The 27,496-nt window shown below is 43.5% G+C and overlaps 1 protein-coding gene across 1 annotated transcript in view; it reads left to right on the top strand.

Annotated features, from left to right (window-relative positions):
* The first annotated feature begins 546 nt into the window (after window positions 1-546).
* The window catches only part of Rab7a (RAB7A, member RAS oncogene family), a 43,722-nt gene continuing 16,772 nt past the window's right edge, over window positions 547-27,496 (top strand). The window contains exon 1 of the mRNA XM_031382487.1: window positions 547-744. The gene's annotated coding sequence lies outside the window, so the exon portion shown is untranslated. The remainder of the gene's footprint in view (window positions 745-27,496) is intronic.

The raw sequence follows: 27,496 nt of genomic DNA, 5'->3' as shown, positions 1-27,496 counted from the left end.
TGGATTAGGCCTTTGTGTCAGTTTTGGTGGGTGTGATATCTTTCATGCCTGTAAAATCAGCCTCGCGTCTCTTCAGTTCAGCAACCTCTTAGCTCTTTTCCCATTTTCCTAGATCATCTACCCTGCACAGGTAGGTATTAAGTAGCTTCTAGTTCATCTCTGGGCCTGCATCTCTGAGGTCACTGTAACTGATCATTTCCATCCACACTAGAGATTGTACCCAGTAGACTCAGAAGACCCTGGACTACACCCTGCCTGACACATGGCTGACTGACTGAGTCCCAGAGGGGGACACTCTCGGAAAGGCCAAGTGACTCTCCCTCCTTTAGCGCTCTTTATGGGAACGGGGTGGGGGGAGGGAACCACTGCATTATCCGTTCTTGGTCCAATATGGCGCGCTCCAGCTTCCGCACGGCCTTCAAAGATGGCAGCCCCCATATAGGAACCGCCATGTTTACCCCACTAGACGCCAGGCTAGGACCTGACGCGACCGGAACGTGACGCAAGCTGGAGGTGGGGCTCCGCCCTCCAACCCTGGCGTCGGGCGTCTCGTGACAGACACTTCCGCTCGGGGCGGCGGCGGTGGCGGAAGTGGGAGCCAGGCCGGAGCTCTGACCATAAAGCCCAAGGCGGCGGCGTTGGCGACGGTGTTTGGGGCCGGGCAGCTCCGAGGAGCCTGCTGGAGCCGGAGTCGGACCTCTCTGTCGCGGCCTGCGTTGTGTCTCCTCCTCCGTTGACCCTGCGGTGAGCAGCGGGCCCCGACCGCCCTTCCCCCGCCGCGGCTTGGGCCTCCGGGCCTGGCGTCCTCGGCGAGCGCAGCGCTGGGCCGGCCCAGGCGGGGCGGCGCCCGGCGGGCGGAGGTCGGAGGGCGCAGGGCGATCGGCGGGCGGCGGGTACGGGGATCTGCGGGCTGGGAGCGTCCCCGCCGGCAGCCCGCTGGGTGGGAAGAGGTACCAGCCAGCCAGCGAGGCGGCGCCGCCCGGAGCGTCCCACGCCCCGGCCCGCAGCCGGCACTGGGAGACCGGAGCTTTCAGGGTCCTGAGGGGTAAATCCTATTTCCGAAGTTCCAGGAGGAAGGACCTCCCGAGTGCCTTTCAAATGGCCTGGCGTCCTCCTGGCTCATCATCGTGAGCATGTTGAGAGTAATTTGAGATTCCTCGTTTGCTGGGCTGCGTGGCAAGACCACACACAAAGTACCCTGTTCTCCGGTCAGCTCTCAGAAGCACCGAGGCAGTGCCCACTGACTGAGAAAGTGAAGAACAGAGAGGTTAAGTCGCTCACCAAGGTCACACCGCCGATAAAGTTTCAGAGTGAGAGATTGAAGCAGACGCAGTCAGACTACTTCTTAGCACTCACTGGCCTCTGGCTTCTTGTACTCTAGATGCTCCCAAAGCTTGCCACCTGTTATCTGTCCATCAGCACCCCCCTCCTCCACCTCCTGTCCAGTGATGTCATTTGAGAGCCTCTTAGTCCTACCTTAAAGCAGTTGTATTTGCAGTTGTGACTTACAAGGTATATTGTGTACGGTAGTGTAGAGTCATCGAACCAGAAGATCTTGAATTCTGGCAAGGTATGTATTGGATTTGAATAGGTTTCTTGCCCAGCTCTTTTCTTTGAGTCAAGTTTGGCATGCCTACTGTGTGTACCTTTCTACAAGAATGTCTACAACAACCTAGCTTGTTTCATTCTTCACTGTTGAAAATTGTGTCTTTGACTTCCCAAAGAATAAACTCTTGTCTCTTGCTTGTGACTTAAGCAGCTGATACCCACATGATTGGGTTAATAAAATCTCCTGTTGGTATGTTTCTCTTCAATCTTGGAAATATTGGTTCAGAATTGAGTGTAAGAGCTGGAAAGTGAATTATAACTACTTCTGAAGCTGGTCAAACTACAGTTTGGTGTCTTCAGTTGTCTGTAGTTTATTTTGCTGCCCGGCCTGGTATGCTTACAGGCCTTAAACGTATGTAATGGGTGAGTTTAGAAGAGATAAGTGACTGGCACCTTCATTTAGGAGACGTGTTTCTTCCATATGTGTGTCAGGCATTACTGGGTCCTGACTCAGGGATTCAGTTATGGATGGATCTTGTCCTCAAAGAATTGTAAAATGGTGAGTCTCAGAGCCAGGAACTGTTCAGGAATGACTCGGCTATAGAAAGAATCTGGGGCTTCTGCAAAAAGTAGTTTTTATTTTTATTTTTTTATTCCCTCAGGTGAATCATATATCCAGATGTGTATTGTTTTGGCTAACAACTTGAAATATTTGCCAACTTTTTGTGTGTGGTATATGCACATGTGCATCTGTGTAGGCCTGAGGTGGATATTGGGTGTCTTACTTAATTGCTTGCCTTATTTATTTATTTATTTATTGAAGACAGGGTCTCTTCCCTGACCCTGGAGCTTATCCACTGCTAGCAGGCTAGCCAGTGAGCTCATAGACAGACAGACAGACAGACCAGTGAGCTCATAGACATACATACAGACACACACACACACACACACACACACACACACACACACACACACACGCACGCACGCACGCACGCGCGCACGCATTATGGATGCCTCTGTACTGACCCTTTTTCTTTTTTTTTTGATTTTTTGTTTTTTTGTTTTTCGCGACAGGGTTTCTCTGTATAGCCCTGCTGGCTGTCCTGGAACTCACTCTGTAGACCAGGCTGGCCTGGAACTCAGAAATCCACCTGCCTCTGCCTCCTAAGTGCTGGGATTAAAGGCGTGCGCCACCACCGCCTGGCACTTTTTCTTGATTTAAATGTGAGTCCTGGGATCTGAACTTAGGTCCTCACGCTTGCCTATCCAACAGCAGCTGAGCCAACCTCAGCCTTCCCCACCTCCCCTTGTCAGAGTTAGGAACAGTATTTGTATGGTTTGCTCCTGTAAGAGAGGTCCATATTCTGGTGCATGACTGATCACCTCTTTTGAAGAGTAACCATCAACACTAAACTTGATTCCCTTTTTGTTGTAAATGATATTTTTGTCCTCCCTCGAGAGGAAATAGATGCTACTACCTTCTACAATGCAGTGTAGTGTGTGAGCAAAGGCCAGATTTTCCTTTTTAGCTGACAAGAAAGCTAGTGATGCATGCTGGAGAAGACCTGTGTCCTCTGTTTCCCATGGCTCTCTGGTTCCCTCCATTCAAGGGCCCAGGCTTTACACTGAAGGTAGAACCACATGAGTGAAGGAAGGAGGGTGGAACTGATAGGTGCTCTAAAAATAGCTTTGTTAGTGTAATCTTACAGGTGATTGCTGGCAACCACATGGTGACTTTTCTGGTTGTCTTTTTTTTTTTTTTTTTTTTTTTTTTTTTTTTTGGTGTCAGTTGTGTCTCATTCAGAGGTCCTAACCCTGTAAGAGCAGTCCTTGTATGAAAGGAGTGTGAATCAGTTTCTGGTTCCACCACCAAGTGAGGCAAGAAAGTTTGAGCATTGGATATGCTGTTATTCCCTCCGTCTTCAGAGATCTGTATTGGTAATACTTTTTTGTATTTTTGTAATATTTGTCAGTAACTTTCTATGAAAATAATAGTGTGAACCCAGACTCTAAGGTTCAGTCGTCATGTTCTGCATCTATCCTCCCTGAGGTCTGGCATCAGTCTTTAATTTTTCCTCAATTAAAATCGTCTAAGTTCCATTCAAGTTGGCAAATGTGGCTGAGGTAGATGAGTTTCCTTGGGGAAGTTAACTGGGTGGTGGCCTCCTAGCTGGGCTGAACAGCAGCTCCTCTTTAGAAGGGTTCTGAAACTCCCTTACGACTTGTGTCCTTCTTTCTGCACCTCTTGGTGTTGCTCTTCTCATTGTAACCAAGACCCTTACCTGTGCTGGGCTGTGCTCTGCTTTGTGGTCTGGGTGCTGCACTGTCCACAGTTGCTGCAGAGATTTTGCAGAGTATTTTCTTGCTTGTTATATATCCTCATCTTGTTCACCTTTTAGAGAACATTAAAAACTGAAGATCATTTGCCTCTTTGTTTTAAAGTTTAAATAAAACATAACTAAAGCCTGGCTTTACATAGTGGTTGTAAGCAGTGATTGTGACCCAAAGGTGAGTGACATGATAAGTTAGATCAGAGCCATCTTGAGGACTCTCTCCCTGACCAGTTTCCATTTTAGTAATGCAGACTGATTCCAACACCAAATTTAGAACAGCTACTTGCAAAATGTCCCCTTAAGGAAAAAAGAAAGCTTGGGATTTGATTCCAGTGGTGATGTGGAGTGCAGTAATGAATGCACAGGGTGGGAGTCTAGCCAGAGGTTGGCTTTGCTGATGTCATCACTGCTTTGGAGATGTGATTGATTGATTCTGTTATCCGTTTCCTGGTCTCCTAGGATTGCCTGTGTTGGCACAGAACAGATTTGAGGCAGCCTGAGGACCTGTGCAGTCTGTAGGGATCGTACAGCCTGGCCTACTCCTCCATCAGCCTTGCTGATGCTGCTGCCAGACAGAGGGAAGGAGATTCTTGATGCTTCCCAGCGTCAGGTGACAACTAGCCTCTTCAGGGAGTTAACTCACTTTACTTCAGGAACCAACCCTATAACAATTACTGCGCATGAACAAGATGCACTCTACATAAATACGATAATGTCATAAATACATGCCAATAAAATTAAAATAGTTAACAACATTTATTCTATTCTTGTATCAGTGTAATTTTTAAAGTTATTTCAATTTAGTTTTGAATTGACCACAATAACAAAACTATATGACTTTATCTTTAAAAACTTCAGACTGCACTTTATGAAAACTAGTGGACCCTCACACGTGCACATACCTGGGCTTCTTTTTAAAATAGAGCCTTTTGTAGTCTAGGCTGCCAAAATTTATTTCTCCATGCACTTACAGATTTTGGGACCTTGAAGAAGCTCTAGGTCATCTTTGCAGTCCCTAGTAGAACTGTTTCTAGGGTATGGTGGCATATACCTTTTGAGACCCTGCCTTTAAAAAAAAAAAAAAGGCTGGATATATTGGCACACACCTTTAGTCTTAGTCTTAGCGGTTGGATCTCTGTGAGTGAGGCCAACCTGCTCTATATAGTTCCAGGACAGCCAGAGCTATAAAGAGAGCATGTCTCAAAAAAAAAAGTGCTTTGTCCTTTGTCATTCAGTCAGTGACTACAGGAAGAACATTACTGTCTTGTATAGGCCCTCCTATCCAGTGTTTCCTGTAAGTACTTTCTGGTATTTGTGTTACTTTCACGTCCCAGGGAGTAATGTTTTGTGCACTTGTTGTTGCTTGTGTTACTTGTTGAGATGGTCCTGACTAGTTTGGGTGGCCCAGCTGGAGTAGAGTGCCAACCTGCCTTTTCTATTGCATGGCTTTCCTGAAGGTCTCAGTTGTTGATTCCTTATGCAAATATGTCTTTCTTCCATTAACTTATTTAAAGTCGTGTCTTTCTTGGTGATTATTGAATTAATCAGAACCGTAAGAAAAGTAGTAAGTAGAAAAAAGTGATTCCATACCAACTACTTTTTTTTCTTCAAATATATATTTTAACTTACTTTATTTGGTTTTATTTTTCAAGACAGGGTTTCTCTATGTAATCCTGGCTATCCTGGAACTCAGTCTGTAGTCCAGGCTGGCTTTAAACTCAGATATCTGCCTGGCTCTGCCCCGCAAGTGCTAGGATTAAAGGCATGTGCCACCACGTATGCCCCACTTTTTAAATAAGTACATATCTATATGGAAATAAATGAACAGTTTAAAGAATTCCCACAAACTTAAAAGACTCCTTGTGCCTCTTTCAATCCATTATCTCCTTACTGCTGTTAACGCAAGTGTAGATTTTTTTCATCTTTGTAAAGCTATTTATTGAACATTTCCTCGAGCCCTGGTCCCATCCCACTCCCACGCTCAGGACGTGAAGCCAGCTGCAGCTGATTTCTAACACACTGACTAATTTTACTTGGTTTGAATTCCTTTGTGTAAATGGAATCATCCACTGTGCAGTCATTCCTCTGTATCTGGTTTCCATGCCTTTTCTGAAACCTGTGTCATATGTGGTTTTAATTCCATTTTCATTGCACCATAATATTTCGTTGGTGGTGTGGTATGCATCTGAAGTCTTGTTACTCTGGAAGCTGATGGTGGACCATCTCTTGAGCCTAGGAGTTCAAGATCAGCCTGGGTAACATATGAAGGAGGACCTTTGTTTCAAGATATAAATGAATGAATAAAAAGTGGAAAGGCAAGGTGAAACTGTCTCGCAGTTTCATGAACGGGGTTTTCTCTCGACCGGAGGGAGAAAGGGAGACCTGAAACACAGTTTGAGAACAAAAGGACACGAAGCCAAGTTGAGTCTGCTTGTGTTCTATGAACCCTGTCAGTTAAACAGTGCAGTGTATTCCTTACGGTTCTAGAGGCTATGCACCTGAGCTGTGCATGGACTGAGAGGGCTTTTGAAACTGTTCTCTGCCCTTCATATAATCATCCTTGTTTATGTGTGTCCTGACCACCTCCTTTCAGCCATGCTGACTAAGGGCCAACCCCAATGACCTCATCTAACCTGTAACCCCTTTAAAGATCAGTAAGTCCCATTCTGAGTTAGGGCCCAGCTTGGAATGCATGAATGGGCAAGGGTGGAGGTGGGGTGGGTCATAATTTAGCCATCTCTCACTTTGATGGGCAGGGCTGCTGCTCACAGAAGTTAACCCTTTGCGCCCTCCTTTTCCCTTCCCTAACCCTTACCAGTGCGGGGAGACCTGGAGTGGGCAGGACATAGTTCCTAGAGCAGTTCGCCCTAGTTCGAGACTACTAACAATGCTGCTTAACTGTGTTAGAGGTGAAGGCTGAGGAATGCTTGATTAGCATGTGCCTGGACCTGGACTTGATCCCTTAGAGCCTTAGAAAGGAAAACAATGCAGTGATGACTGTTCTGAGCATTCTGAGAAAACCAGAGTGACTCAGTGTGTTTGATGGCCATCCCTGTGGTTCTTTGCTTTTATGGTCTTTGATTTTGACCCATCTCTCATTGGGGCTTGACCCAACGAGTCACCTGTGGAGTCAGTAGCTCAGCATAGCAGAGGGTGCTTGCATTCAGAAGCTGTTGATCTGACATTGTGTTGTCCTTAAAGTGCTGGAGTTCCTCATGCACATGTTAGAAGCTGGTCTCTTGCTGTTCTTATTGGTGTTCCTGTTGGTGCTTGCTGGTATCAAACTCCCAACTTTTTGGCTGAATGATCTTGAACTTTGAAAATCAGATCTTAGCTTGAAGTATTACATGGCTTTGCTTCTTCCGACATCTCAGCCTCGGCTTTAAAATTCTGCAGCTATAATTCTGCAGTATAACTTAGCTTTTAGTAGCATGTGAGTAGTTTCCAGACCAGTAGTTACTTTGTTGGATTTTTTATCTCTTATAAGAAAATACTGTGGGGAATGTAAATTAAGAGTCTTGAAGATTCAGGAATAATTGTGGAATCCAGGAAGGTGAAGACTAAAAATAGCTTAAAGAAAATGTTAAAGTTCCATGACTAAAGTGGGAGAGAGGACCTTAGTGGATTTTGGAATAACATTGGCATGGAAGAGTGACTTAGTGGGAAGGCAGGCATTGCAGCTAACAGGTGCCACTGTTAATGCTGTACCAGGTAGACTTTTCTTTGTTAAACCTTAAGACTGCTGAAGAAGCTGGATAAGCGCTAGTTCTGGGAGAGGAATGGCTTTGTTGTGCAAATTTGTTATTAATTACAGTTGGACTGGGCCTCCCAGGAGCTAGGCAGTCACTCTACTGCTGTTCTATACTCCTACTCCAAAATTGCATTTAACAGGATGTGAGAGTGGGAAGACTAGGGGTAGAAGAAGGGACTTAATTTGATTTCGCTCTTCAGCAAGCTGGCCCTGTAGCTTCCTCTGAGAAGTTTGAGGCCAGGCTATCATTGATTGAAGTGTTTGATATCTGAGGTTGGAATCAAAACTTGTGAAGCTGTTGAAATAGTTCTTACATAACTGCCTGTGTGACTAGCTGTTTGTATTTCAGCCTGCCTGCCTGCCTAAACAAAAAACAAATAAAAAAGCCATATCACCCTTGCCTCTTAATCCAGCTCCTCTCTTCCCTGCTCAACTCCCCACACTCCACTACCACCACCAAAAAATGGAATTGCTTTCCAAGGACCTTGCTTTTTGAAAGTTGGTTTTATTTTTTTCTCCCTCTGAGAGTATGTTACCTATAACAGTTTGAATAGTCTGTACATTGCATCACTTCACAAATTCAAATGAGACTTCTTGACATGTCACTTTCTTCCAGGTGAGGAAAGCAAGGAGCCCCTCAGTATTGTGAAGCACTACATAGAAGGGCGAGACTAGCTCCTAATGTCTTAAGTTTGCAGAGTTCTGTGACCCTAACGTGAGAATGACATCTTCTATGAGGATGTGGCATTCTTAATTTCATGCTTTGTGTTTTCAGCATTATTTAAAAGTCAGATATACTTTGCTGTTCGGTAGCTATGATGTGAAAATATTGAAGCATTAGCAGATATAGCAGGTGAGGCTGTTCTTTATAACTACCTTTGAATGGACACAGTAACACAAGGTTCTTGGCTTGCTGCTGGGCTTTCTGTTTTATTTGATTTTGAGAAGTCTTTTTTTGCCTTGTTAGCTCAAGCTAGCCTTGAACTTGATTATTTGTTCTTTAGAACCCAGAATTTTGTGCATACTCAGCAAGTGTTCCACAACTTGCTAAATCCTGGGCCTGCATTCTTCATACTCCTGCATGAACATTCTTGATATGCAAAAGGAAAAATAAGCTAACTTGCTCTGTAAGACCAGGCTAGTCTTCAACTCAGATCTGCCAGCCTCAGCCTCCCAAGTGCTAGAATTAAAGGGGTGTTCTTTCTCTGCTTGTAGCCCTTCCTTGGCCCACGTGTGATGTTTTGTTTTAGCCAGGATCTTTCTCCAGCTGTCTGTTGTTTAGTGCTTAATTGTCTTGTCTGGTCCTCATTCTCAAGATACTGTCTTATTACATGAGTTCACATCTCTACCCCCCACCCCACCCCCACCCCCACCCCCACATACATACTTTTCCCTCCACCCCCTCTGCTCACGTCTTTTCCTCCGTCTCTGGGGCGGGTTCCTTCTGCTTTATGTGTGTTTTCGTAAGCCAGGCAGTTTTTTGTCCTTCATAGAACTCCGTTGAAGTTGCTTCAAATACTTGTCATTTGTTCTAGTCCTTTAATCAGTGTGGCAGCAGACTCAGCCATCTAGAATCTGCTGGTTACTTAGAGAGGAAGCTTTTCCTAAGGTGTCCTCAAGAAGTGAAGAAGCTAAGTACTTGCCCTCTTAGCGTATCTGGTAAAGATACTGGGTAGTTGTCCACTAGTTACAGCTGTAGAGTGGTAGAAGATCTGTTTTTGACTCCTGAGAGCTCTGGGTTTGTTGGGGCAGAGTAATGGAGTAATGGATTACTCTTGACAAAGCAAGTGTTAAATTTGTTTTAAATTATACTCATGAAGCATTTCCTATTCTGCCTTCTCCAGGCTTTACCTGCAGTATTTGGAAGCAGCCTCGGGAGGTGTCTAAGTCTGTAAAGTGCTTGCTGTGCAAGCTGGAGGACTTGAGTGTGGATCAGTACCTACAAAAAAGCTGGGTGTGCTGGCACACTCCCGTGACTCCAGCATAGGTAGGGAGGTAGGGTTGGGAGGCAAAGATAGATCTCAGGGACTTGCTAGCCAGTGAGTGTAGCTGAAATGGTGAGCTGCTGGTTCAGTGAGAGACTGTTTCAAAATCCAAGTTGGAGAGAGAGCAATAGGTGAAGACTCTGGTGTCAGCCTCTGGCTTACACACCCCCCACATGGGAGCATGCACTTGCACTAGTCAATAACAGGAACAAAAAGTTCACACTTCATAATCTACATTGTAGAAGAATTACTGTTTGTTAATTGTTGTCTGTGAACTGGATTTCTTTTATCTCTCCTGTGGAGAGTTGTCAGTGGTGGATTTCCTGTTTTATTAATTGAAAATTTTTTAATTTTATGTTTGGATGTCTTGCCATATGTCTGGCAGCACTCCTGTGCTCGATTCCCTGAGGGGGCTTGAAGAAGGTATCTGATTCACTGGAATTGGAGTTACAGATGGCTGTGAGCTACCATGTGGGTGCTGGGAGTCAATCGTTTGGAAGAACAGTCATTGCCCTTAATTGCTGAGCCACCTCTTATTTATTTATTTGGGACAATTAGTTTTCACAGAGTAGATCATTGGGACAGTTTTTCTTTTCAGAACTTTTAAAGAAACTTTTAGGGGGCTGGAGAGATGGCTCAGTGGGTAAGAGCACTGACTGCACTTCTGAAGGTCGTGAGTTCAAGTCCCAGCAACCACATGGTGGCTCACAACCACCCATAATGAAATCTGATACCCTCTTCTGTGTACTCATTTATAATAATAAATTAAATCTTTAAAAAAAGAGAAACTTTTAGCTGTCTAAATTGAGGAAAATGATTGCCTTCTAAACAGGAGTTCATGGGTCAGCTAGGTCTTCCTGTTTTTCATTGTTATCTTCTGTACTAATCATTTGTCTATGTCATATGAAGTCTGTCTCTCTGCACCTACCCAGCTGTTGCTGCCAAATGGACAGCTTTATGGCTTGCAGATATGCGAACTTAATGAAGTTGTCTGGAGTTGTAGAGGACCTACTATCTGCTGTTGTCTCTGAAGGATGGAGCCTTCTGGTCAAGGTTTTTTTTTTTTTTAAAGCCAAGTAGGGTTTTAAAGCAGGCCTGGTTAGAAAGATTCCCCTTTCATATGGTTAGTGTGTGTAGTTAGAATGAGTGAGTGCATGTTATGGCCAGATGGCATGTATAGTTAATTAGTGACTTTGCCTGTTGAAACAGTACTGGTTAGAAACTGAGCAGTGGGTTGGTTGCCTTTTCTGTTTCTCATTGCTGCTGTAGAGAACACTGAGTTCTATCCTTGGGATTCAGGGGGAAGTGAAAGTGTAGTCAGCACGCAGGCAGCCTCAGGATGCATGATGCTGAGCACTGTACTATAGAAAGGCCTGTGGACGGAGTCAGGTTTTCTGCACTAAATAACTGAAGTACATAAATTAAAACTTAATAAGGAAGGGCTGGGCTGGCGAGGTGTCTCAGCACTACTCTTCTGAAGGTCCTGAGTTCAAATCCCAGCAACCACATGGTGGCTCACAACCACCCATAATGAGATCTGATGCCCTCTTCTGGGGCGTCTGAAGACAGCTACAGTGTACTTATTTATAATAGGAATAAATAAATCCTTGGGCCGGAGCAAGCAGGGACTGAGCAAGTGGGGCTGACCGGAGTGAGCAGAGGTTCTGAAAGTCAATTCCCAACAAGATGAAGGCTCACAACTATCTGTACAGCTACAGTGTGTACTCATATACATAAAATAAATAAATCTTAAAAAAAAAAAAGGACCATCAGCAGAAGAGGATAGTATAAAGATATTACATGCCATATTCAAAGTTAAGATTTCAGTGACTTTGTTATTAGTGGCTTTTTGTATCATTCTGTAGTTTTGGGCTGCTGAACCCATGGCTCTGCTAGATAGACAACCATCTACCATTGAGCCACAACTTCAGCTCCACCTTTGTGAACAAACAATAATTTTGTTGTTATTCTTTTGTGACACAGGGTATCTGTGTAGTCCTGTATGTCCTGGAACTCACTGGCCTCAGGATGGCCGTAAACTCACATAGATCCTCCTGCATCTGCCTTCCAAGTCTTGTGCTACAATGCCTGAACAATAGTTATTTTTATAGATCTAGTTGTACAAAAAATTCTCCCACCCCAACAAAATACAAGGGATTTGTTCAGAAATAAAAGTTCAAGGTAGATCAGTACAGGGTATCAGTGAATACAGGCAGGATTGCCTAAAAGTCTTGAAGTCTTGATTTGTTTAAGGCATTTATTTGTGTGTGTGTGTGTGTGTTGATACAGTTTGACATCCTATGGGGCCCATTTTCTTTCTTTCTTTCTTTTTTTTTTTTTGGTTTTTCAAGACAGGTTTTCTCTGTGTGTCCTTGGCTGTCCTGGAACTCACTCTGTAGACCAGGCCGGTCTTGAACTCAGAAATCCGCCTGCCTCTGCCTCCCAAGTGCTGGGACTAAAGGCGTATGCCACCTCCCAGCCCAAGTCAATCTTTAGGTCCTACATAGAAGGCTAGATGCAGCAGTGTGCATCTTAATCTTATCACTCCTAGAGTGAGAAAAGAAGCAGAAATTGCTTAGAACCTTGTGGGCTAGCTAGTCTGGATACACATGTAGTTTGCTACACGTATGTATGTGTAGCACTTGTGTGCCTGGTGCTTGAGGAGGTCTGAAGAGGGCATTGGATCACCAGAAAATGGTCATGAGCCACCATGTGGGTTTTGGGACCCAAACCCCTGCACTCCCTCTGCAAGAGCAGCAAGTGCTGTTAGCCTCTGCCATGGCTCCAGACATTGAAGAGAGCTATGATCAACTGCCTGAGAAGAGTCAACTAAAGGAAGTTTGTTTTGGTTTGCAATTTGAAAATGGACAGCCTATCATAGTGGGAAAATCATGGCAGTAGGAGTATAAAGTGGTGACTACTTGTATCCCTGATGTCTGGAAACTGATGCATACTGGTGGTCAGTTTCTCTTACTCCAGCCTGAGTTTGCTCTCATTTAAGGTGGGTTTTTTCCAGTTAAGTTAAAAGGCAGCAAACACTGGGCACTGGTGGCACACGCCATTAATCTCAGCACTTGGGAGGCAGAGGTAGGTGGATTTCTGAGTTCGAGGCCAGCCTGGTCTACAGAGTGAGTTCCAGACAGCTAGGGCTACACAGAGAAACCTTGTCTTGAACCCCCCGCCCCCCCCAAAAAAAAGAAGAGAAAAGAAAAGGCAGCAAACACTGACCAAAACACTAGCTTACCACAGTGAGAAGTACCTTTAATTCCAGCACTGAGGGAGAGATTCAGGCAGAGCTCTGTGAATTTGAGGCCAGCCTGGTCTACATAGAGCTAGAGGTAGGAGCCTGTCTTCAAAAATCCTTCATCACTTGTACTTTCACATGCTTGCTTTAACAGAACATTCTCTCTCTCCTGTGTCTGCTTCAGCGAAACGTTCTTTCACGAGTCAGCCTTTCACACCTGTGTCCACTTTAACGAAATGTCCCTTCACATGTTTGCACCAGCAAAACAACGTCCAACTGACTTTCCAAAGAATCCTTAAGTTTCCACTTAAATATTCCTAATTTTTTTTTTTTTTTAAATCAAGACAGGGTTTCTCTGTAAAGTCCTGGCTGTCCTGGAACTCACTCTGTAGAGTGGCTGGCTGGCCTGGAACTCACAGAGATCTGCCTGCCTCTGCCTCCTGAGTGCTGGGATTAAAGATATGTGCTACCACAGCCTGATGGAACATTCCTAGTTTAAATGATCTGCCTTTTCTGGATATTGCAAGCAAACGCCTGTAACTTCAGCTAATTTACCTAGCAGAGGCCAGCCTGGTGTTACAAAGATAGTGTTGAAAGATTCTGTTTCAAAAAGTAAACAAAATTATAACATACCCAAAATTTATGTTCTATTTCATGGATTTCTGAATGTCCAAATTGTCTTGACTGCTCAGAACTAGGTTGTGGTGGAGTCACAGTTCATGATTTCAAATTTTACATCAGAGCAAGCCGGGCATCACAGAAAATCACACCTGAAATCCCAGCTCTCTGGAGGCTGAGGCAAGCAGATGACAAGTTCCACACCAAGCCCTACTTCCCTTAAACATAGTGAAACTTCCCCAAAATAAAGCTACTCCAATCACAGCAGCCAGGTCGTAAAAGGCTGGCACAAGTTTAGATTTTGGTTTATAGTCTCTTTTTCTCCTAAGTCTAGTAGCAACAACATAGTAACAAACACATACTTGACATTTTTTAAATTAATTTGTATTGTGATACAATGTATGTGGTATAAAATTGGCCACATTTAATCTTCTTGCTTATTTTATGTTGTTGAAGGCACATTTTTGGTTTGTGTATATGCGCATGGTGTGTGTGTGTGTGTGTGTGTGTGTGTGTGTGTGTGTGTGTGTGTGTTTTGCATAAGAGCGAGAGCTGTTCTGGGCCAGAGCTCATGTTGACTGTCTTCTGTTCACTATACATATTGAGAGGTTGGGTCTCAGCTTGTGCTGGTTCAGCTAGACTAGCTTGCCAACTTGCTCCAGGGCCTCTTACCTCTGTTTTCTGCCTGCTGGAATCACTGGCAGGCCATCATGTGTAGCTGATATTTAAATGAGTGCTAGCGCCAGGCAGAACATGGCAAGAGGATATCTTGGTTTCTGATAGAGAAGTGGACAAAATAGCAGAGGGTTGATATCTGCGCAGCTCTAGTACCTTAAGGCTTATTATAGAGGATATATGTCTCTTATTTGGGAACTAAATGCTCAAGGTTGGGTAGAAACCAGTTATGAATAGAATTAATCGTTCTATATAGCCTGTAAAAAAACACAATCTAGGTATTTTATTTACAAGCCATAAGTCTGGATGGAGCAGGTTTAGAGCTATTCTGGCTTATTTCTCAGCCGTAATGTCCCTTGTTACTTGCTGTTTTTCCTGGCCATGTGCACATGGTCCATCTCTTCTCATGGTGAGCTCTTTACCTCTATGTCCTTTCTTCTCTCTCTCTCTCTCTGCAGTCCCCTCACTCCATCCTCAAGTCCTACTTTCCCCCTCTATTGTCCAATTGCACCATACAAAAAAAGAGAAAAGGTCTTGAGTGTCACAGCACCCCATCTTACTTGAAACCACAAACGGGTGCTAGACTAGGTTTCATGTCTATCTAGGTATGACAGCATGTGTCAGCTTGATTAGACCTTGGATGCCCACGTCCTTACCTCTGAATTGTTTTGGCTGTGTCTCTGAGGGTGCTTACATGGAAAGCATTTGAGTGGGATACTTGAAGTCACGTAGAGGCTGACTTCAATACCTTCTGGTATTGACCAGAAGGCAGAGGGTGAAAATATGCTCTGTGCATGTCTTTTTATATACACATTCTGACTGTAAGGTCCTATGGCCTGTTATATCCTCCATAATTCTTGGACTGCAGCTATCATGAGCTAATAGAGTACTTGCCTAGGATGAAGAGTGCCCCATACTCCAGTGTAGCTGGTGTTCAGTGGGTTTCTATTTCTTTTGTTTCTTGTGAAGTAGGGTCCTGTGATAGAGGAGTAAATGCTCTTAACTGCTGAGTCATCCCTCCAGCTCCCTCAGCTTTTGATTTTAGTCTTTTTTTTTTTTTTTAAGATTTATTTATTTTACATATATGAGTATACTGTAACTGTACAGATGGTTGTGAGCCATCATGTGGTTGCTGGGAATTGAATTCAGGACCTCTGTTTGCTCTGGTCAGCCCCACTCATTCTGGTCCAGAGATTTATATATTTTTTATATTATATTATATTATATTATATTATATTATATTATTTATTTATTTAGGTGGCTGGAAGACGCCATGGGTGCTGGGAACCAAACTCTTATATTTTTGCTTGTGAGCCTAGCCTTTAATGACTGAGCCATTTCTCCAGCCCAAGATTTATAATCTTAAGTACACTGTAGCTGTCTTCAGACACCCCAGAAGAGGGTGTCAGATCTTATTACTGATGGTTGTGAGCCATCATGTGCTTGCTGGGATTTGAACTCAGGACTTTCTGAAAAGCAGTTAGTGCTCTTAACCTCTGGGCCATGGTCTTTTTTTCTTTTTAAACCCCAAGACACACCTTTTTTTAAAAATTATTATTTTATGTATATGAGTACACTGTAGTTATCTTCCAACACACTAGAAGAGGGCATCTGATCCCATTACAGATGGTTGTGAGCCTGCTGGGAATTGAACTCGGGGCTTTTGGAAGAGCAATCAGTGCTTTTTTATTTTTTAAAGATTTATTTATTTTATGCATATGAGTACACACTGTAGCTGTACAGGTAGTTGTGAGCCTTTATCTGGTTGTTGGGAATTGACTTTAGGACCCCTGCTCGCTCTGGTCAACCCCACTTTACTCATGTTGTTCCCAAAGATTTATTTATTATTATACATAAGTACACTAGCTGTCTTCAGACGCACCAGAAGAGGGTATCAGATCGTATTACCGGTGGTTGTGAGCCACCATGTGGTTGCTGGGATTTGAACTCAGGACCTTCGGAAGAGTAGTCGGTGCTCTTACCCGCTGAGCCATTTCACCAGCCCCGCAATTAGTGCTTTTAACCACTGAGCTATCTCTTCATCCCTGAGATAAGACTAGTTTTAAACTGAATTCATGTCACAGGTACACAGAAGGGCTCCTCCATTAACCTTCATGACCTTTTCCACTAGGTACCAGAAGAGTGAACACTGGGGAAGAGGAATAAAAGTAGGATAAGAGGGCTGTGCACCCGTTGTCTGTCTGTCTCTCTCTCTCTCTCTCTCTCTCTCCATATATATATATATATATATATATATATATATATATATATATATATAAAAATTTCCCCTCCTTTTTTCTGGCTTAAAACATGACTGTGTGGTGGTGACGCACACCTTTAATCCTAGCACTTGGGAGGCAGAGGCAGGCGGATTTCTGAGTTCGAGGCCAGCCAGCCTGGTCTACAGAGTAAGCTCCAGGACAGCCAGGGCTATACAGAGAAACCCTGTCTCGAAAAACCAAAAAAAAAAAAAAAAAAAAAAAAGACTGTGCATGCATGTGTACACTATTTGTAATGGCTGTTCCTGATTGTCAACTTGACTATGTCTGGAATGAACCACAAACCAGAATTGGAAGGCTCACCTGTGATCCAGATCTTGAGTCTGGGAGACACAAGTTTCTGACCTGGATCTTGGCATGGAAATCTTGAGGTATATTGGCTATGAATCCCAGGAGACTAAGGCAAGGAGATATGTGAGTTCAGGATCAGCCTGGGACAAAACAAGTCCCAGATCCAGGCATGGGGGTACACACCTTTAATCTGAGCCGCACCTTCTGATGGAGACCTACGTAAGGGCACTGGAAGAAGGAAGATTGCTCTCCTTTGCCTGCTTGCATTTACTTGGCAACACATCTGTTGGAATCTACTTCTAGCCTTATGAGACTGAGCAACTACTAGATCCTTGGACTTCCCATTCACAACTGACCATTGTCGGGGAATTGGACTACAGTCATGACGAAGTCCCGTACTTCATAGAGACTATCCACAAGTTCTGTGACTCTAGAGAAGCCTGACTAATGCACTTTTGGAGGTCATCTTTTGGAGTCAGTTCTATTTTCATATGGGCTTTAAGAGTTGAACTTACGTCAGCAAACTGAGCCATTTCACAGGCCCCTCTTTGTGTGTGTGTGTGTGTGTGTGTGTGTGTGTGTGTGTGTGTTCTAATTTTTGAGACAGTCTTATGTCAAACTCATTGTGTAGCTGAGAGTGACCTCAAGTTCCTGATCCTCTCAGGTGTTAGGATTGCAGGTGTTCTCTGCCATGGCTGCTCTATCCCCCATTTTAATCCATTTATCTCTTGGTGGATATCTGACTGATAGCATGTCCTTTCTTAGTGTCATAATGAACATGGGGGTGCAGGGGTCCTTGGTGTACTGCAGTAGTGGTGTCTTCTGAGGAACTGCCAGTACAGGTTGTAAAGGTGTGTGGGGGCTTGAGACTTCTAGTTAGGCACTTGGTATGACCTAGGCTGTTACCCATCTGGTGTTTTGGTTCAATTTCTCTTTGCTCTGGTGTTACTCATGATTGTTAGAACTGTTGACAAGCTTAGTCTTGGGAGTCCGGAGTAGTGTTGGAGCACCTATGGTCTGCTGAGACAGTGGTCACAAATATTTTGAAATGTACAGTGTACTATTCTTGTGAAGAATTCACATATCAGATATTACTCATCGTTTGGCATTGAAAAGCCAAGATTTATGCTGTGCCTTTAGGAGGGGGAGAAATGGATTCAATACTGGGTAATGAAACAAGAAGTAATTATAGGCTGAGGTTTGAGGTGACAGGCTATATATTAATCCTAGTAAAATACTTCACATGTTTAGATCCACACTGTGCAGCAGAACTTTCTGTCTTGGTATCAAGTGTTCATATCTGCCTTTTATTGCTGGTGATTATTAATTAAGCACTTAAAATGGGGCTACTGCTGCTGAAGAGCAGTATTTAATTTATTGAACTGTTTTCATTAAAGTGTAGCTATCTGTGGTCAGTAGTGACTAAATTGCAGATTCAGGTACTGACCAGTGTTCCACAGCTTTCCCATTTCCATTCTCCCTTCCTACTTGTGTCTCTAGACATTTTCCCACAGCGTCTTCAAGTCCTGCACTCTACCTAGCAACATCCCCCAGCAAAGATGGTAATTCCATAGATGCACTGGTGTATGTACTGTGCCCACTAGATCTAAGGTCACCTGGTCATTGATTAGCATCCTTTTGGGGAATGCAGGATCAAGATTAATGGCGGATGGTAGCATAGTGAAGGTTAACCAAGGGTCAGAGAGAGCAGTTGCCGTGACTACTAAGGCTAATCATATTTGTGACATGTATAGTTCACAACTTGAAAGCTGAGGAAAGCTTTGGAGGAGCCTTAAGATTCTGTTATCCTTTGTCTTTAGGTAACTTATTATCAATTTTGGTTTTTTGTTTGTGTTTTGTTGTTGTTTTGAGGTCTCATTATATAACCCTGACTGGCTTGAAACTCACTGTGTGCTCCATACTCCTCAAACTCACTGAGATCTGTCTGCCTCTATGTCCTTGGTGCTGGGATTAAAGACACGGGCTGCCATGCCTAGCGATCTGTTCTCATAATGGATTGCACTTGCATATGGATGCAGGTAGTTAGTTGTATGTGCACACTTTTGAAGAGACATACTAGTCTGATAAAAGGTGGGTACTTGGACAGTGGGAGTCTAGATTATCTTTCATGAAGAGTTGGAAGAACCAAGAATGTTCCAATTGGTTGAAAGAGATTGTCTCTTGAACAATGTCATGTGAAGGGTAAGGATAGACTAACACTTGTTGATTAGGTAAATAAATGCCTTTTGCCTAAATTACTAAAGCCCTAATGTGTTAAGGCCATTCGTGAGATATATTTCTTATGTCAGATGACATAGTAGTGATTGTCTCTGCATTATCTTAGGATTTTTGTTTTTCACATGAAGGTAGAGACATGTTTGAGTTCATGCAGTGGACTGTGTTGAGAGGATGGGAGTTAGACCTGGGTTTTCCCATTGCTGCAGTGCCTCCCCTCAAGGCTGGACTTGAAATGGCTGTCTCCGATCTGGCTCGCTCTGGTGCATTCATTTGTTTGTTCATTCTTTTTTTTCTTTCTTCCATAAATATTATTTGTGTCTACACACAGGCAGGAGTGTGTCTGTCTGTGTATGTGATTGCCATGATATGCATGTAAAAGTCAGAAAGGAGCTATGTGGAATAGTCTTTTTCGGTCAGGCTTGGGCAGCAAGTACTTCATCTGTTGAGCATTTTCACAGGTCTAAGCCTGGTTCTTTCCCTAGTGATCATCATTTAGTCATCTTCCTTAGAGTTTGGAGTCTCTGCTTCTTGTCTAGGGTATGGGATATGATCTGAAGTTCCTTTAGACTTTTCTTTGAACTGGGTAGTCAAGGAAGGCATGGTGGAGCCTGCCTTCCAGCACTTGGCAGATGGAGACAAAACAAAGAATTCAAGGCCTTCAGTCTCAGATACATGAGGAGTTTAAAGGTCAGCTTTGGATACACGAATATTCCACACCAAAAATAAAAACTACAAACTTTTAAGTAGAACTATAATTAGAACTATAATTATACCTGTCTGGGTATTTTGATATCCTTGAAAATTGAATGTTTAAGTGCTCTCAGGAGATGTCTTGTTAAAAAAATGTCATTGAAGAGTGGGATTCAAGCTATGCCGTCCAGCTTCATAATCTGTAGCTGTGACCATTTAACCTTATTCTCTGTAAGCCTTAAGTTCTAAGCAACAAATTACCATTTACGAAGTAGCTGAGAGGATGTGTACCATGCTGGGTAGAGCAGTTTTCCCTAGTGGTGTAGGTGGATGCCATACGGTTAGGGAAGCTTCTTTCCTGTCACCTTACGAGCAGTGTGCCATACATAGGTCACCTTTGATAGCACCACATAAGCTCCCTGTGGCTACACAAAGGGACAGTAGTGTTTAAGGGCACCAAGACTGACTTGTAGAAATTAGCAGTAAATGAATACCAGCTTGCCTCATGGCAATAAGATACAGAGCCATGAGCAGAATTTGTTGAAATTTGATGGAAAGGGGAGTTGCCAGTTCTAGTTTTGGGGTTTTTTTTTTAAAGATGTATTTATTTAAGATTTGATTATATGTAAGTACACTGTAGCTGTCTTCAGACACTCCAGAAGAGGGCATCAGATCTCATTACAGATAGTTGTGAGCCACCATGTGGTTGCTGGGATTTGAACTCAGGATCTTTGGAAGAGCAGTCGGTGCTGAGCCATCTCTCCAGCCCGCCAGTTCTAGTTTTTAGATCTCATCTAATCTTCCTGGATTTTTGCTCTCTTCTTCAGTCAGCCCTTTAAGGGAATCACAGGCTACTGAGCAAAAAGAAATATTCTTTCCAACTGGGGGAACACTTGCTTGCTTAGTATGTGTGAGATCCTGCCAGCATGTTTGATCAATAGCATCTTAAAAAATTAAATTGGTCCCACCTTGTAAGGGAGAGCATAAGGAACACTCATTATCTTGCTGCTTCAGAGACTTTTTTCTTTCTTTCTTTCTTTCTTTTTTTTTTTTTTTTTTTTTTTTTTTTTTTTTTTTTTGTTTTGTTTTGTTTTGTTTTTCGAGACAGAGTTTCTCTGTATAGCTCCGGCTGTCCTGGAACTCACTCGGTAGACCAGGCTGGCCTCGAACTCAGAAATCCTCCTGTCTCTGCCTCCCAAGTGCTGGGATTAAAGCTGTGCACCACCACTGCCCCGCCGGAGACTTTTTTCTTTTTTCTTTCTTTCTTTCTTTTTTTTTTTTGTTTTTTTTTGAAACAGGGTTTCTCTGTGTCATCCTGGCTGTCCTGGAACTCACTCTGTAGCCCAGGCTGGCCTCGAACTCAGAAATCCACCTGCCTCTGCCTCCCAAGTGCCGGGATTAAAGGTGTGCGCCACCACTGCCTGGCTGAGATTTTTTTCTTATCCAGACTTATCAGCAATCCTTTTCTCATGTTGACTTATAGGTTTAAGATCTTCATTTGAATAAGAGTAAACAGCATCCCTAGTAGAGCTGGAAGCACTGCTGGAATGTCCCTACCTTTGCCATGTTCTACTTGGACTGCCTGGTGTTGTGATGGTTTCATTTGACTTCCCAGATAGCAGTCCTCTGGAAGGCAGCTCTTTCTATCAGTTTCCTTAGTGTTTCCAGTTTAGCATAGGGTGATAAAATCCCAACACAAACAAGCATTCCTTTGGGTGAAATTTTAAGTCCCAAATAAGCACGTTATTTTATTTTATTTTTATTTTGAGACAAATGTTGCCGGAATATTTAGAAAATAAGATCACAATTTACAAGAAACCAATACGATAATTTCAGAACCGAATAATAAAAGACAATATTCTAACCCAATTAATCTATTTTGTAAAAACCTTTGCTTGGTTTTTAACCACTTGGGGTCTGACTCTTGATCATCCTGACTCCATGAAGAAACTCCTTCTCTTCCTGCTCCTCTGACTTTTCCTCTCCTCCAACTCTAGCTCCACCTCTCTATTCCTGTCCAATCACTGGCCTGTCACTGCCCTAATGTGATTAGACAGAGAAAATGCTGCCCCAGACAAGATCTTACAAGCCTATGCAGCCTTGACCTTACCACATATCCAGACTGGCCTCAAACTCTGGATCCTCTTGTTTCACCTTCTGTGTTTTATCTGCCAAGCTGTCTAGCTGAATCCTGCATTTCTTTAAGCTCCTTCTGTCCAGCTTGATCACAGTCAGGGCCTTGCCTAAATCTCTTTTGCCCCTGAATGTTTCCTCCTCGCCTCACCTCCTCCTAATGTCATCATCTCTTGCCTAGATAGCTACAGCATCCCCCCCACCCCCCCACCCCACCCCTGCATTGGGTCTTTAGGACCTTTAGTTTCAGGACTTTCTGCTGGCCTGCAGGACCCATGTGATGTGGCTAATAGGCTGCCTGATTTTTGAGATTTGCACATGCTGTTCTCTCTACCTGAAACCCATTGCTGCTTTTTCTACTTTAGGCCCAGGCTCAGCTAGTTCTTCTACAGAACTCGTTCTCAGTTCTTGAAGCTGTCATAACTGCCTGCTGCATAGTTTAATCTTCGAATTCTACACATGAATACATGTCAGCATACAACCTGGCAGGTTTCATTGTGACATTTCCCTACATTGTTTTGTTTAGTGTCTCCTTCCCAATTCATAGTATTTTACTTCTTGTGTTTGGTATGGTTTCTGTCTGTAGTCTAGTGCTAATTTTTGCTTTTGATATTTGTTAGTGAATAAAGGAAGATTATTATGGCACTTGTTGATAGTCCTGGATTGAAGAGTACTGTCAGGAGCATGATTCAGGAGTCACATAGTAGAGCTTCCACATGATACCTATATACACATGCAGGCAAGACACTCATCTACATAAAAATAAATATAAGAGTAGAGCTTCTAGCATCTACAGGAGAGAGAACAGGACTAAAATATAAGACATGGGGCTGGAGAGATGGATCAGAGTTGGGTCCTCTGAGGACCCAGGTTTGAGTCCCAGCATCCATACAGTGACTCAGAAGTGTCTTATGACTTCAGTTCCAGGAGATCCAACATCCTTTTTGCCCTCTGCAGGCATCTGACACACATTTGGTCATAGATTCATGTAAGAAAACACTCATATATATGAAGCATATATAGAAATACAGGAAAAGAGCAAGATGTTTGAGCAACTTTGTATTGTTGTCATCCCAGGTGTTTTTGACTTTATCATTTCATCCTAGGTCCACTCAAGGTTTTTTGTTTGTTTGTTTTACAGTTTCTAGTAGCATTTTCCCCTTGAATTTCTTTAGAGTTGGTAATTCTAAATTAAACTACAAGTTAGGCATGGCTGTTGGGCTGTGGACTTGAAGTCTTAATACATTTTAGCATCTCAAAAACAAGTGAAAAACAAACTCATGCAGGTGGAAGCAATGGCTTCATTAAGAGGATGGTGATTTGGTAACTGTTCCCACCAGGAATGGCAACATGGCTGCCTTTCAGGCAGACTCCTGGAGTTTGTGCTGTTTCACCTTCCCTCTCAAGCTAGCAGAGTGACACAGCTCCTATGTAGCATCTGAGTTGCCCAGGTAGTGCAGGAAGAGTCCTGGAGGATTGGAGGTTGAGGGTAAGGTTGGGCTTTTTACACATCTCAGAATTGTCAGACATCCCGGAAGGCAGTTTGACCTGAAGGAGCCCTTTCATCACTCTGGAAGTGTCGAACCTAGACTTGGGGTTCATAGCTAAACTCAGTGCAACTAGTTCCTGAATTCTACCCGAGAAGGTCTCCTCACAAAAGGACTTCATTATTTTTACAGCAGTGACCCAGCCAAAGCCACTCATTCATTCCCTTCCTTCCTCACCTGGCTGGTGGTGTTTTCGTTCTTGCCCTCTCAGAATCAGCTGTCACTCTGTCTCTCAGTTTTCTTGGGCACTCCAGAAAGTGTAGCTGAGCCACTGCTTCCTGCCTTCTCTCTCCACTGTGCTAGAGGACACCGGCATTTGTATTGTCTGACCTGGGGGTTTCCAACATTTCCAGTTGGTCTTTCTTGATTTTTGTTTGTTTTAAAGATTTATTTATTTTATGTATATGAGTATACACTGTAACTGTATAGGTAGTTGTGAGCTTTCATCTGGTTGTTGGGAATTGACTTTTAGGACCTCTGCTCACTCTGATCAGCCCCGCTCCCCCCCCCCACTCACTCCGGTAGACCCCACTCGCTCAGGCCCAAAGGTTTTATTTATTATTATAAATAAGTATACTGTAGCTGTCTTCAGACGCACCAGAAGAGGGTGTCAGATCTCATTACAGGTGGTTGTGAGCCACCATGTGGTTGCTGGGAATTGAACTCAGGACTTCTGGAAGAGCAGTTAGTGCTCTTAACCGCTGAGCCATCTCTCCAGTCCCGGTCTTTCTTGTTTTAATCAGTGAATTTTTACTGCCACTTTCAATTCTGTTCAACTTCAGTCCCTTAGCTTCATATTGTTTAAGGTAATAATAGTGTATTTCTGAGCTCTCTGCTTTAGAAATGTTATTTCATTTATATTGTCTGGAGTACATTTTGGGACTAGGAGGTGTTCTTGTGACTTGAGGTACTTGTGGAGGTCATGGGACAATTTGGGCAGGTCGGGTTACTCCTGTGGGTCTTGGGCACTGATTTCAATTGCCAGATTCAACAGCAAGAACATTTACCCACTGAGCCATCTTGCCAACCAGAGTCTGCTATTCTGTTCCCTTCATCTCCTGTATACACTTTTCCTGTGGTAAGTCTATTTTATATAAGTTAGTTGTTAAACAGTACATCAAGAAAGTAGACAGAATTGAATGTGGTCTCACTACTCTGAAGGAAGATGTGCTTGATGTGGAAGGGTCATCTATTCAGGACTCAGACTTTGGAGTAGCAGTGTACATGCCTTCTCCACAGTGATTGGCTTCTTGGGCTCTTTCTTTAAATTTCCTCCTGGGTAGCTCAGTGCCACTGCCACTGTCCAGCCTCCAGCAAGCACGAGGAGGGAACCTTACTGAATGTTTTTTTATTTTTAAAAAACATTTGTGTATTTTATGCCTGTGAGTCCTCTGTCTTCATGTACATCTGCATGCCAGAAGAGAGCATCAGATCCCATTACAGGTGGTTGTGAGCCACTGTGGGTGCTGGGAGTTGAACTCAGGACCTCTGGAAGAGCAGCCCTTGCTCGTAACTGCTAATCCAACTCTCTGGCCCCGATTAATTGGATTTACTTAACCCTTGGGTTATTATTCAAAGTGGCTATTCTTCATTCCTTCCCCCAAAGGAACAGTTATCATCTTTCCCCAAGTTTTCCTACACATTATGCTTTCCAGATCATGTGAGTGTTCTGTCTGCAAGTATGCTTACATGGCCAGAAGAGGCCATCAGATCCCATTACAGATGGTCGTGAGCCACCATGTGTTTGCTGGCACATTAAACTCAGGGCCTCTGGAAGAGCAGTCAGTGCTCTTAACTGCTGAGCCATCTCTCCAGCTCTCAAACTATTTTTTGTTTGTTTTATGTTTTTTTGTTTTTTTGTTTTTTTTAAAGAAAGGTATGCACATAAATCAGACACACAGAGAAAATGACCCTCTGTGAGACAGAGGCGGGATTTGGAAAGCCAAAAAATTCCAGAAATAAATTGTTAACCTGCAAACAAAGTCATTTGGGCTAAGGGCTTCCACACAGGTGTTGTATTGAGCCCAGGCCTTGCTGAGAGTTTCTCCCTCTTGCATTTGATCTTTTCCTCCATGGGCTGCCAGCCCTTCCTCCTGCCAGCCTGGGTATAGCTTAGGTTACCCTTTCTTCACCTGGGATTAAATACTGAGATGGAATCTCAACTGTGTATCCCTAACTGTCCTGGAACTAACTCTGTAGACCAGGCTTGAAACCACAGTGCTCCATGGAATTAGCTAATGCTGCTATTGAAGTCTTTCATCTTAAGCTCCTCAGAATTAAGTCCAAAGTCATATTTATATTTTTTTCTCTTTCCCTTGTTCGTTCACAAACTGATCTTACAGTCTAATTTTTATCAAAATCATAACAACTTTTCACTTATACATCTTTTTACATAGTATGGGCTAGATGTTTTGCTGGGAGCCAATAAAGGCTTATGTCACCTGTCCTCCTGAGCTGTATTGGTAAAAGCAAAATATATCCTGATATAGAATGTTGAAGCCCACCATGGGCCCCTTGAGGGCACAGTAACTTGTACTATATGTGTCCTTCATGGGAGAGCCTGAGTAGCTGGAAGGGAACTTTTCCCTTTAAGGAATAAATGCTCTGCCAAGAGTGACTCTGATGTCCATGGGCCCAGACCATATGCTGAGTGGACTCTTATAGGAACTCACACTTTTGATGCCTACTGTCTCCTGCTTGCCACGTGTAAAAAATGTGAGTCTGAAAGATCTCTCCATCCCTGAATCCTCCTTCAGCTCCTGCTGCCTCTCAAGGAAGAGTGTCCCACAGACAGAATTCAGAGATACATACTTCTTTTCTCTTTGCCCTCTCCCTTTCTCTTATTTCCTCTCTCCCTCTCCTCTTGGTGCTGAGGATCAGACTTAGGGCCTTGCATGGGCTAGATATGCCCCCTGAGCACAAAGTGATGCTTAACTTAGCCCATTCACAACATTCTCCTTTCCACAACATGGGAGAATCATCATAATAACCAAATTGTATGCTCGAAACACCGTCAGCTGTTGTGGGAAGTTGATGGCAACCTGTGTAGTCTCCATAGTTGGAAGCTGAAGAAAGTGACTCAGAGGTGTCTCACTTCACTGCAGGAGAGTCAGCATTTGAGGTGCTTTTTTTCTGATACTCAGAAAGGCTACTAAGAAATCAAGCTGTGGCCAAGCCATATGGTGCATGCATATAATTATAGCAGTCAGGAGGCAGAGGCAGTGGTGGGTCCCTGTGAGCTCTAGGCCAGCTTGGTCTACATAGTGAGACCTTGTCTAACAACCCCCACCCCCATAGTAAGGAAAAGAAAATGTATCCACAGACATAGTGTTATCCATCTCAAAAAGTGATACCAGCCAGGCAGTAGTGGTACATACCTTTAATCTTGGGATTAAATTACTTGGGAGGCAGAGACAGACAGATCCCTAAGTTTGAGAACAGCCAGGGCTACATGGAGAAACCCTGTCCTGAAAAACAAAACAAAACAAAAAAGTGATAACTAGTCTTCAATGAGACTGAAACCTCGCTGAGTCAACACAGTCTTTCTGGAGACGAGGAGGAGTAAGACTCCATGTGTATGTAATGTGTGGTTTAGAATATGAGAAAACTCTAGGTATGACGGTGGCTGAAGGAAACGGTCTCTGAGGGTTCAGCTTCCTTCACAGCCTGTACCTGACCCTCCTCACAGGTGTTTTTCTTACCAGTGTCACTGAACTTAACGGATTGTCACAGACTGCACTGTGAACAGGGGGGTTGGGCAGTGAGAATAGCAAGATTTTGTCTGATAGTTGGTCTTAGTTGCTGACTTCACTTAGCTGAGAGATACTTCAGAGATGTATAAGGCTTGCCTCTGAGTGTGTCTGTGATGGCATTTCCAGAAGTAATTTTTTATTGTATTTATTTTATTGTGTTATATGTGTTTGCATGTCCCAGCAGACATGTGGAAGTCAGAGGACAACTTTCAGAAATAGGTTCTCTTCTTCTAGGCTTTAGGACCAGGGATTGAGCTCAGGTCATCAGGTTTGGGGGCACGTGTGCCTTTACCTGCTGAGCCATCTCACTGACCTCAGAGACAAGTAAGGAGACATTCTTTGAATGTGGATGGTACCATCCCATACCTTGCAGGTGGAAGGTGGAAGCTGATGGAATAAAGGAAGTCTAGTG

This window comes from Mastomys coucha, unplaced genomic scaffold (assembly GCF_008632895.1).
Source record: "Mastomys coucha isolate ucsf_1 unplaced genomic scaffold, UCSF_Mcou_1 pScaffold20, whole genome shotgun sequence".
NCBI lineage: Eukaryota > Metazoa > Chordata > Mammalia > Rodentia > Muridae > Mastomys > Mastomys coucha.
The sequence above is the reverse complement of the archived record's forward strand: the minus strand, read 5'-3'. Positions and strand labels throughout refer to the sequence as shown.